The sequence below is a fragment of the Prinia subflava genome, chromosome 4 (genome assembly GCF_021018805.1).
Source record: "Prinia subflava isolate CZ2003 ecotype Zambia chromosome 4, Cam_Psub_1.2, whole genome shotgun sequence".
NCBI lineage: Eukaryota > Metazoa > Chordata > Aves > Passeriformes > Cisticolidae > Prinia > Prinia subflava.
This window is the reverse complement of record NC_086250.1, coordinates 67,167,745-67,179,954: the sequence shown is the minus strand read 5'-3', so window position 1 is coordinate 67,179,954 and position 12,210 is coordinate 67,167,745. Positions and strand designations below refer to the sequence as shown.

General features: G+C 47.7%; 1 protein-coding gene across 5 annotated transcripts in view; it reads right to left on the bottom strand.

Annotated features, from left to right (window-relative positions):
• Window positions 1–12,210, bottom strand: part of FRMD4A (FERM domain containing 4A) — a 275,338-nt gene that overhangs the window by 143,193 nt on the left and 119,935 nt on the right. Inside the window, exon 1 of one of the 5 annotated variants that reach the window (XM_063397025.1) lies at window positions 1,044–1,220. The exons of the other annotated variants lie outside the window; for them this stretch is intronic. The gene's annotated coding sequence lies outside the window, so the exon portion shown is untranslated. Of the gene's footprint in view, window positions 1–1,043; window positions 1,221–12,210 lie in introns of those variants that run through there. 5 annotated transcript variants of the gene reach the window in all.

Here is a 12,210-nt window from a genome sequence, read left to right as displayed (position 1 = left end):
CATGGGCGGGGGATGCGCATCAGAGCCCGGGCACCAGTGGAGAGGGGTCCGAGCACCCCGATATCCATGTGGAGCTGGGCAGGGCCGGGATCCAGCCTCTCCCGGTCCCCAGGCACGGGAAAAGCCGCTTCAGCCGAGCCCATGGAGCGCAGCGCGCCGCCACAGGCACCACACCCCCTTCGCCGCTGGAAAGGGCGAGCGGGGCCGGCGTTTTTGTTCAGGACAATGTTTAAAAATCCCAAACCAAACCAACCAGCCGGGAGTTCAGCTTTCCCCGCGACCTGACTTGCCTGGGAGAGATTTGCTGGATCGCTTCGCATCTGTGTGTGCTGTACTGCTAAACCGCTGCCAGGGCTATTATTAGAAACAATTGTCTCTCCTGGAAATTTTATAGAGAGGTTTGAAACAACTTTTCTCCTGCCCTCCCCAGCAGCCAGCGGATAACAATGCGGCCAAGAACGCTCCTTACGGGGAGCCGGTCTGCAGGCGTGCAGATGCACTCCCATACAGGCACAGCCTGGAAGCAGAGCTGTACATTTGTCTTTTCTACCCCCGAATCTGGAGCAACTTTTCTATTCCCGACCCAGGAAAAGGTGCACAGGGGAAGGGAAAAGCAAGACGGGAGCTTTCCCCTGAGCGAAGCCCCCGGCTGTGCATGAAACTTGCTGCAGCCATTTGGGAAGGGAAGGAGCAGTCCATCTTGGCAGTCAGTGGGGACAGGCAGCCGGATTGCCTGGGAAGGGGGGAAGGAACCACAGCACCGGCTTCTCTCCCCCACACGCCGTCTCCTTCCCCAGCCGCCGCGCTCGGCTCCGTTACTCGCCCACCCAATTCAAGGGGTTGGGGATTTTCAATTTTCCTTTTTTTTTTTTGGAAAGGACAGGCAAAGCGGCTGCTGCCCACATTTCTCTCCGTTTGAGGTAAATGGAGGGAGGGGGCGTGGAGCAGCCCGCACACTGCGGCTGGGCTTTCCCCGGGGGCCGGGGCTGGAAGGGGAGCCCCGGCCCGCCTCGTTTCCCCTCGGCAGACAAAGACCCCGTTACCTTCTCCCGCTGCCTCGGCGGCCCCGGCGGCCCCTCAGCTCCGAGCCCGGGGCGGGCGCATCCCCGCCGCACCGCGTCTCCAGGCCGCGGCTCTACCGCCCCGCATCCATCGCCCGCCTCTCCGCCGCGGGCTGCGCGGGATGCGCGGCCCTTCCCTCCGCTCCCGGCCGCTCCTAGCGCCGTCCCATCCTCCCTGCCGGGATGCCGGAACCCTCCTTTTCCCCCTTCTTCTTCCCTTTCCCCGCCTGCCGGCCCCCGGCGCCCGGCTCCTGCGCGGCCGCTGCCGCGCTGCGAGGCTGCGAGGCTGGAGCCGGGGAGGGAGGAGGAGGAGGGGGAGGAAGGAGGAGGAAGGAGGGAGGAGGGCAGTGAGCAGCAGTTGGCGCTGGGTCATGTGAAACAGATGAACCTGGCTGGGGCCTGCCAACATCTGGGCTCCCCCTCGCCTCGGGGAGGAGGATGGAGGGATGGAGGGATGGAGGGACGCGGGGAGAAAGGGTGCGGGGTGGCGGTGTCCATCCCCCTGCCCACCGTGCACACCTTGAGAGGATAACGGAGACGGGCGGGAGCAGCGGGGATGCTCCGAGCACAGCCCCGGCTGGAGGAGGAGAAGGGCAGCACGGGCCTCGAGCACTCATGGGCTGGAGACAGAGCAGCTCCTGCCAGGCTGAAGCCCTGGGAAATAGGGCAGCCCCCCTTCTGATTATTCCCCCTGGTCCTGTCTGGGTGAAGGGTGCAGCTTGTGATGGTGTAAAAGAGTGGGGATGCTGCCCAGCAATAGAACATCTCTACACATTGCACTAGAGTAGCCCTCATGCAAGGGTGTCACTGTTAAGTAATTAGATCAGTCAAGAAAGGCAATATGTGTGGGCCTCCAAAAAGTGCTGATTTGTTGATTTAAACGTGCACAGCATGAAGCACCCACCCCATGATGCCTGTGGTTAAAGCTCTGACTTTCCACTGCTTTGCCCCCCCATCAGTATTTTCTCCCTGGGACTGGGGTTATTCTCACTGGGTAAAACCAGAGGCAGCTGCTGTGCTCTGGAACAGACTGGGTGGGAAGAGGTTTGCTTTGGGAGGGGATGTGTGGGGTGAGCACTTTCCTTCTTTTTTTTTTTCACCTGGCACTCATGCCACCACGAGGATGCTCATGGTGAGGGTGGATCTGGAACTTTCACAGGATACAGGAATTTTCCCTCTTTCCCCCACAGGAGATCACAAAGTCACTCTCCTGACATGATGGTGGTGAAGGAGCAGAATGTGTCATTTTGACTGGGAATGTTGCTGGGTTTGATTTGCTGTCAGACTCAAAGTCAAGACCATGAGTCTTTATGTACTCTCTGGACATAAAGGGGGCAGTGGGCTGCAAAATCCTGGATAAAATAACCAAATGCTAGAGCATGAGCGCAGTTCCCTCTCCTGATTTTAAGGGCACAGGCATAAACACAGAGCTGTGCATGCAGCCTCAGGCAGGCTCACTCATCCAGCTCGCTCCACCCAAGGGGATGGCTTTGATTAAGGGGGTAAATATTGAGGCAGTTCTGACCTCTCACTGCTGAGGGTTAAGACCAAGTAGCTAAGCTCTGCTCTGGAGGCCATCCCAAGGTCAGGACAGAGGGGCAAGAAGCAGCAAAGGTGTCCATCCCTGCTCCAGGAAATGCAGGGTGACCATGGCTCCACTGCAAGGGTAAAGATTGTGGTTTTATGGGTTTGTTTATTCCACGTGTACATCCAGCTGCTGGAGCAACCCTGAGGGGAAAACCACCAGAACACAAACTGCAAAACCTCCTGGAATTTTAAACTTACTAATTTCAGAAAAAGGTAAAACTTCAAGTTGCCTCCCAAATGCTGTTCTGCTCTTTCCTTCAACGTATCTCAAGCAGATTCTGTCTGCAATGCTAAAAGAAGAGCGTGAACCCCAGCAGTGAGTCAGTCCTGACCCTGATAAGAACTAGCAAGGAAAAATCACCTTCTCAGGTGGTTTTGCACTGAAATAGGAGGTGAAGCTGCTTCAAAGGTGCACTCATCTTACAGGTGCCTGCTTGTGCTTGTTGCTCTCTAGGAATGTGCCAAAGCCATGGACTTGGCCCTTGGGGTAGGATGATCCTTCAGCTAGCAAAGCCTCGAGGCAGTTTCCCCACCCTTTGCTCTATGGCACTCGTTGCCCTTCCAGGGAACTCTCCTGGCAGGATCTGCTTCAAAACCCAGAGGACCCAGGATGTGCGACAGCTTTATTCACCTTGTGAAAAAAAGAGCTCTCCTGGTAGGTTAAATAAGCAGCAGCAGAGATTGGAAACCCCTAATTGGAAAGTAATTTGCTTCATGCTTAGCAGCAAATATTGGACAACAAAGTTCCCTCTGCCCAAAATTGTGCTGTTCAGCTTTCAGAGCAAGTGTAGGGAGTTTCATTACACTCAACTTGAAATTACCAGCTCTCTGCAATAGTCCAGTCTCTTCCCTTGGCACAAAACAGGCATGGGTTTTGGAATACTTTGGAGACAGCAAGAGAGTATCTTTACTCATGCCACATATTACAGTGGGGTGTGCCCAAAGAGCAGCTGGACCCTCATAGCTGTGAAACCTTCCTCATACCCTTTTTAAGGAGATGACCTCTCCTACCCATCCAAGGCCCCATGAACAACACTTACCCAAAAGGAAATGCTTAACATTTCCTGCAATGGTGGGAGATATTCCTGGTACATTTCCTTTATCCTCTAACTCATGAAGCAACATTTGTATTAAAAATAAGTTGCTTGTCTAAGTGAAGATAACATCCTATAGGTACCTGATGGAGTTAACAAAGAACTTAGAAATGGGAACTTTCTTATAATGTGAAAAGACAGTGGCTTATTGTCCTTGCCAGGAGCTGATTAGGATTACTCAACCAGAAAGAGTGGTTTTTCCCCAGAACTGGACATATTGCCCTAGTTCTTCTCACTTATCCATTGCACCCTTCTTTCCTAAAAAAACTGGCCAGATGTGAGTTTCTTCCCTGGTAAAAATGCTAGTCATCTCATGCACCTTCCTCTCTAAATTTCCCAGTTATAATTCAGCAGCAGCAGCAGCAAAAGTCCTTTTCTTTAAAGAAATCCCATAATCTCACAAGGTCTCTGGAGCTGGCACTACCCAAACAATACACCCTGGTAGCAAACATCCAGTCTGGAGGCAGCAAAGGTGCTGTCATTGCAGTGATTAGAAGCAGAGAATGGCCATGCTTCTTCCAAGCTTGTTCCTATTATGGCAAGTTCCCAAAACAGAACAGCAACTCATACATTTAACTTTGCCATACACGAAATCCAGCTTCTAGCAACCAGATGCCTCTGTGCCAAAATAAAAACACGCTGATTCCTTTGTCTTGGTTCCTGATAATAAAGCTAGGAGGAAACACCATGGCCTTGTGCTGGAGAATTACTGTTGACAATTCATTCCCACTCTTGTTTGCAAAGATTAAAGAACCAAAATACTTTACAGGGAACGTGGTGATAGGACTGTGGGTGCCATCAGAATGTGTGAGCTGTTACATGAACATTTCTAGTAGCTTCAGAAAAGCTTAATGAGTACTGTCTACACCCAGAACTGCATTAATTAGCACTAACGGGCTGGACGAGATGTCGTGTCATGAAGTAATATTCACACTTACTCCATGATTTGCATCCCTAAGAGGTGCAGTGCTTTAGAGAAGTCAATGCCATTTCCCCCATATGGTACATCTGAACCCCAGGGAAGGTGAGGAAAATGCTTTCAAAGAACATTCAGGATTTGCTGAAGGTGTCTAACTGCCTGCCTCCCTGTGGGAGGTGCTTGGTGGCCCAACTCTCATTGATTGCACAACTCTTAACTCATAAAATTTGAGTGGCAGTAAAAGATTAAAAAGCCTCAAAACTTAAGAAGCAACATGGGCCTAAGTAACTTGGGAGCTGAAATCCATTTCCAGAGATGATATAAGCTGTTAGACACACGAATTTCACTGTAAATCAATGCAGCTGACTTATTGTAGCCATGACAAGAGTCAGCCAGACCTAGGAAATGAAATGTCAGGTTAGCCTATGGGTTAATTCACATGGTCCCTCTGAAATTTGTGGTACAAAATGGCCTTACTGCTCATGAGTCTGATGTAGTTTGGCTGGAGAAGAAGCAATGGCATCAGCTCTTTTCATCTGAAACAATCTGTATCCTCCACACACAGAATAGGCCTCAATATTGGGAGGCAGAAAAGAGACTGATGTGACCCATTTGGTTACCCAAGCACCAGGCTGCCCTCACCCCCTTCCATGGACCAGGGCCAGCACAAAAGAGATGCAGGGTTACGTGTACCATCACCAAGCCTGTCCCCATCACTCTGTTTTCCTCCATAACAGGTTTTGGTGAGTTGTGATCTTGCGACAGTTCATGCTGAAGACTTTGGATACCATGTGGAAACCACAGGGATCTCATCTGAAAAAGTAAAATGCAGTTACTCACAGCAGGACCTGCCTCATAACTGGGTCTGGACCTGTAAACCATGGGAGACAGGGCACACGCAACACCGTCATGGCACAGCGCGCTTCCGAGCGGGAACACCTCCAGGTTTACTGGGTGAACCACGAGATGTTTCTAGTCAAGCCTTTCACAGAAACACTTCCCTTCTGAGATGAACTGTGGGTGTTATTCCCATGTCATGCTTTCATTAATTTCCAGGACAATCCCTTAAGTAATTGGGGCACAAAAGGCGGGGGGAAAGGGAGAAGCAGGACTTTAGCTTTGGACAAAATAAGCCTCCAGGGCGTCTGATTAATTTCCACACAGATTCTACTTAAAGGATCTCAGAGAGCTGAAGAGGGAAGGAAGCAGACCTCGACATTCCCAGAGAGCTGGTGCAATAAATCCTCCCTTCATTAGGCAAGGGAAGTGCATGCTGGCAGGATTATTATGCAGGGAAGCAAAGCTCGGTCCTCACGAGGCAGCCGAAACGGATGGTGGGGACAAGCCAAGTCCAGCTGGTTGGTGCTCTGACCCTGGGCTGGCAAATCCTGCCTGGGGCTGGTGTGGAAAGGGACAGGAGTCATGTGTAAGTCGCCTGTGTCCCAGTTAGCTCCGGGTAATCCTGGCATCCAAGAGGCCAAACAAAGCAAACCGCTCAAGTGTGCGTAAGGGAGCGAAGAGGAGCTGGGTGTGCACCCGCCGTCCTGGGGTCACCCACGACTCAGTGGAGGGATGCTGGAGACAGGGGCTGTTCTTGCAGCTCCTTCTTCTTTGCACCCTCCTGGGCGTGGGACCCAGGAGAAGAAACAAGGAAATCTTCCTGATGGAAATACTCTGAGCCATACCTGTGCTTGTAGGAGGAATAGGAGGGATGAGGGATTCCCCTCCTTGATGGATGTCAGTTCCTCACAAATCTCTTCTACCATGGGGTAGAGGGGACACATGCTTCCCTTTTCTTCAGAGCTGAGCAAAGCTCTGCCTGAGAAACTTCTTCCTATTTACAGAATATTGCAATTTTCACCTGAAATGGCTTGAAAGCAAATCAATGCAGGCAGGAGCAGACATGGCAAGGGCCCCTTCTATCCATAAAAAGGGATTGGTGGTGGTGGGAGATGGAGAGGCCTTTACCCAGGGGAAGAACAGGAGCTCCAGAAGATGCTCATGGTGCTGGCAGAGAATTTTGGCTGGGGGAGACCTGGACCACTAGCACAGCTCCTGTGCAGGCAGAAGTAAAATGCAACTAATGAGAGAAAACCTCCTTCATCAAAGGCAGGTGAACAAGCTCATCCATGCAGGGGAACTGCTGAGCAAATGGTGAGTGAATGGCAAGAACCTGAGAGCAAAAAGAACCTGGGAAAAGGCTAAATTATTCTCCCTCACACCTTCCTCAGATGCTGCAGTCAACTGGTGCTGGTGAAAGTCAGCCAGAAGCCTTCTTTGATGCCAAAAGCAGCACAGGTAATTCTGAAGAACATCAAATGAATCATCTGAGAGAGCCAAGCCCTGAAACGTGCCTCCTGTTAGCAAAATGTACATGTACTTCTTGCACTGAGCTACATAATTTTGTACTCCTTTTGCACAGAGGAATAAATCAAACTAATTCTCATTTGTTTGGCTTTTTGTACTGAAATAGCCTTTGATGATTTTTTTTAAAATGAACTTTGCATGATTTCAGATTTGAATAATATTTTATAGTTTTACACTGCCTTCTACTGAGGACTGCAAAATTTACACCAGTTGGAAAAGCTTTCTATTTCACATTTTGCAGAAAATCTTGATAACATTTCAATATGGCATCAAAATAATTATTAACAAATTTTTCTAAACAAGTGTAGCAAAAATATGTAGCCACTCAGACAATGTTTCAATACATAACTGCAACCTCAAAAAAGGGCTCAGCAAATACTAAGGTGACACAGTAAAATGACAATTTTATCAGTTGAAATAAAAAGAACTGTAAGCTTGCTTTCCAATTTCTGTTACTTTTTGATGATATTATTTTATTTCTTCAGGTGTTTTTCTCTACTCCATTGCTTGCCCACCAAACAAAACCAGGGAAAGCTCCTGTAGGTGATAGTGGGGGGTAGCCTAATTTCAGATGCAGGTGTGGTTTTTCAGGTAACCTTTTCTTATTGAAAGTTTTCACTGTCTCTGTGAGGCAAGATCATTACCTCAGTTGAACAGATGGGAAAATGGAGTCATAGAGAGATCAATTTACCTGGGTAAGATCCTGTACCAAATTGGCCACAGAGAGAGAGGGAGAGACAGACATAGGAATAAATCACAGGCCTTCTGACACCAAACCCTTTGTGCTGGCTCGAGACCCCTCTCCTTCCCCCAGCTAATGAATTGGTGATTAACAAAGGCTGCCCCGTTTCTGACAGTTTTATCTGTGATTTCTACTTTACACTTTTTTTAATCTTTATGAGGCAATCCCTGCAAAGAGAGGAAGGGAACAGGAAATAAATCCTGGAGAAAGTAAGCCCTCATGTCATGAAAGTGCAGTGAACAGATCTTATATGTCAGAATATATTTATCTGACCAACCATGTTTGCATTTAGACCCAGTCAATAACAAATACCCAAATTACATTTAATATGAAAACATTTTAAATGGGCTTATCTCTTCCAAATAAACACAGAACCAGTCATAATGGTGCTGTGCTAGAGCAAAGGCTCAGTGTTACTTGATTTATAGTTTGAGTCTGATTGCTGCCTATCTGATGTCTTTGGGAGCACAGGCTTCTATTGCTCATCTGAAAACTATTTCCTTTTCATTACTGAGGCACAGCAGGAAAAAACACCCAGCTCTCCTGATGTCCTGTCCAGGATGGTCACCACAAAGACTATTAACCCTCAGCTAAGGAGATTGAAGGGTTTGATTAGTTCACTTCACAAAGGCTGCTCATCTCCTCTCCAGATGCAGTGGTGGTCTGGTTGCTGAGCATCCTGTGGTCTGCATGGTTTGCACCAACCTGTGATGTCCCTGTGATGTCTAACTCTGTTTGCATGGGCCAAACAGACCCAGAGGTGATGAAGACCAGCCCTGAGAAGGGCAGGAGAGCCTGGAAGTGTCCCAGTGATGGGACTCAGCAGTCTTTGCTTGCTGCTGTTTGGGACACGAGAATCTTGAGCATTGATGTCTCTTTGAGGACTCTTTGTGTCTTTCATCTAATGACTGTAACAGGCCATGCAAACATGTGAGGCTGTAAGAAAAATGGTGTTGATATTTTTCCCCAAAATAAGAGATGAAAAACTGAAATTCATGGGTCCTGGGGAGGTCTTAAACCACAGAGCCTCTGCATTAAAAGGGTGAACATCTTACCCTAATTGCTGTGGCTTCAAAAATGCTCCCGTTGCACAGCCTGTCATCCCCTGCTCCATTTTTGCAGGAAAGGATGGATCAGTGCTGATTCATAAAAAGTCATCATTACACATCTAATCCCCACTTTGAGAACACCTGTAACCTGTCTGACATTACCTCAGAGATGAGATGTGGGACCTGCACTGTGGTAGCACCATTTCCCCATGACCACTGTGACTGCTGGGGGTGAAAAACAGGAGTTATTTTGCTTCTGAAGACTGGTGAGCTCCACTGAACATCTCAACTATCAAATCCCCAGCACTTGTTGCCTACTATAATGGTAGTTTCTGCAGTTCAGTAGTGTTGTTGCAGTCTTTGGGCTAAGGAAAACCAGGTGCCTGTTTTTCCGATGGAAAAGGTTGTGATTATGGTTGAATCTGTTCTCTCCCACCTATTTCTCAGTGACATTTCAGCTTGTATTATCCCTCTATCTTCATCTATAACCTGGATTTGATCATAACACGCTTCTCTCTATCCTAAGAAGAGTGTGAAGTGTTAAACCACGAGAGGTGAATAGACATTTCAGACATAACATAGAAATCAACTACTGTTAGAGTGATATCTTTTGCAATGACTCTTTGGGCTTGTTTCATTCAAAATATGGCAAAAATTTCTATTCAGCTACAGCAGCATATTCCATTGGTCAGAAAGGATAACTGGCAATTAAGCTATTCAACAAACTCACCAATACTTGTGGTTTGGCTTTGCAGAACACTGTGATGGTGACTGCACTCTTTGTTGATAAGATTTGGGGTACATTGGAAACATTTTCATATTAAGTATGTCGGAAGGGCTGTTATTAAGGCAATTGAACAGGCCTAAACACAGTCATGGTTAGTGAAACACATTAGTGAAACACATGGTTAGTGAAACATTTTCAGGCAAAACAAGAATTTCTGCAGCAATTCTCATGGAAAGCTGTATGGGAGTAGGAGAGGAAATAAAACCCAAGTGCCCCACAGTCCTTGATGTTTGCAATCACTGCTTAACTGCAACTAAATACAAATAAAATGCACCTCCAAAATGGGGACAAACACCTGCATTGGGAGTTGACTGCACTCAGACATGATCCTTTGCATATTCAGGCTATAACAAGGGAAACCAGTGATAAAAGGCTCTCCTGTGCCTTGTCTGCACAGGATTGCTTAGGATGCACCAGTGTGGATGGTGGCAGGGCTGTGCTGCTCTCTGGGGACCATGGCTTGGATGTCCCCACCTCTCTGGAGTGGGTCACACATCCCTGTGAGATTTGGACCATCTCAGAGAGGCAGGGATGCTGTTTCCCCACGGTAGCTCAGGCTCCTCGTTTAGAGCAATGCTAATTTTCTTGTCCCCTGGCTTGCAGTCAGATACTTCTGCCCCTCCTCCTCATCCCAGAGACAGCTGCCTTGCTGCAGTGACAGTGACCTTATGGTCTGAGAGTGCAAGGCTGCCAAGTCTCATGATAGATGACATTTTTCTGAAAACCTGCTTTTCTGGGCTGAATCCAGAAGGTGAAAGAGAATAAATCCCAACTCTATGCATTTCATTAATTCCATTATTTTAAAGCAGTCTTAATATTTTCAAACCTTAGTAATTTTGAAAATGGGGTGTGCTCTGCTGGTTAGAGCCATGGGAATTGTCTGATGTATCACAATAAACTTTTTGCTGTATGGTGATGAATATTTGCATATGGAAGGCTCCATCCTAGTTCATTTTATAATGACAGTAACCAGTTTTCATCTAATTTCTCTGCTTGTTGTTTTGTGGGGGGACTACTGTACTTGGAGGCTTCCAAAAGCTCAGCTGCCAGCTTCATGTGAAGGGAGGACTGAAATAAATGGGAAATAAATGAGAGAAAGATGAACAAAGCCAATAGTTAAAGGGTCACAGCAGCAGCTTCGTTGCAGGAAGAAAAACATTAATTAAATGTTCTTTCTCCATAACTTGCTTAGAAACACAGACTGAAAAAGCTGACCTGGGTGGTCTTGTTTCAAAGGAGTTAAAGGAAAGATGTTTTCTTTGTGCAGAGGGGCCTGGAGAAATAGGCACGAGTTTTTCCTGCCCCAAGTAGGATAAAAGAGTCAAGTGTGGGAACAAGTGCTGGGGAGCAGAGAGGTGGGCAGAAAATGGGCAAAATGCTGCCTATAAAACTGATCTGAAATCAGCAGTGCTGGCACCAGCCAGGAGGGCAGGTTGTTAGTGAGGGCTGGCAGTGGGATTTGTGTGGCTGATGACACAACACAGTGGCTGTGTCCCAGTGCCTGGGCTGGGACAACCCAACATCAACCCAAGTGAACTGAACTGGGAAAACACAGTCATTAACCAAATGCTACCACCATTATCACTCTGAAAAATAATTGAGAATGGCAAAGTTCCCAACACCTCCCAGCGCTCTCTGCACTGGTCTCCCCCTATTTTGTAGTTACTGTTTTTCCCCTTTTCCCTTTTTATGGCTGTTATTACTGGAATTATTGCTGTGCAAACAGGGTGTCTGGCTATGTGAAACCCTGAAGTTACAGTTTCCCTCCTAGATGGCAGTGTAAATTATTACATGGGCTACCCTATAATCTTTGGTCATGTTGCACAGCAAGGTAATTGATTCCCAAGTCACTAAAGCTAACTAACATGACTGTAAATCTAATGCTTGAGCAGTGTTTGCTATTAAAAAGTCAACATCTACAATAGTTACTACACTGCAATTACTGGAAAAATGCTGATTTGCTCTAGACTTGGAGCAGGGAATAATTGTAGCCTCTCTTGAGACCTAGAATGTGATAATTGGTGGTGAATGGGGGGTTTTTCCAGTGGTGATCACATAGGTTGTCTCTGTGGTTATTCCCAGAGCCTTTATAGCACTGTTCCTGCAGCTGCCAGCGTGGGGCTGGGTACTTCCACCAAGGCCAAAATAAACAAACCAACCCTCTAGGAAGAGCACACATACTCAGATTTTGAGCTGGTGCAGACCCCACAATTGAGTCTGAGGATTGTGTTAGTACACAGAAATCTGCTGCCTTCTGCTGCCACTTCCCCAGGCGAGTGAGAAATCTCATGACCTCTGAACTCAGGACTCTGGGCTACAGCCTGCCTGGAAATAGGAAGGTTTTTCAAGTCATGTCTCTAGATTTTTAACTTTTAAAGGTGATGCACTGGATCTGTGTGCAGTGTGCTCTAGCCTTTGATTTTCTAGAGCAGCTGGGACAGTGTGCAGCAGCCACTGCTCTGCTTTTCAACACCATTGAAAAGTTCTGGAGATCAGGCTGTGGCTGGTCCTTGTGGCTTTCTGTGCTGCTAGGTCCATGGGAGTGAGGACAATGTTATAAGGCTCCCCCAAAGAACAAGGATGTCAGTTCTCAATGGTTATTTC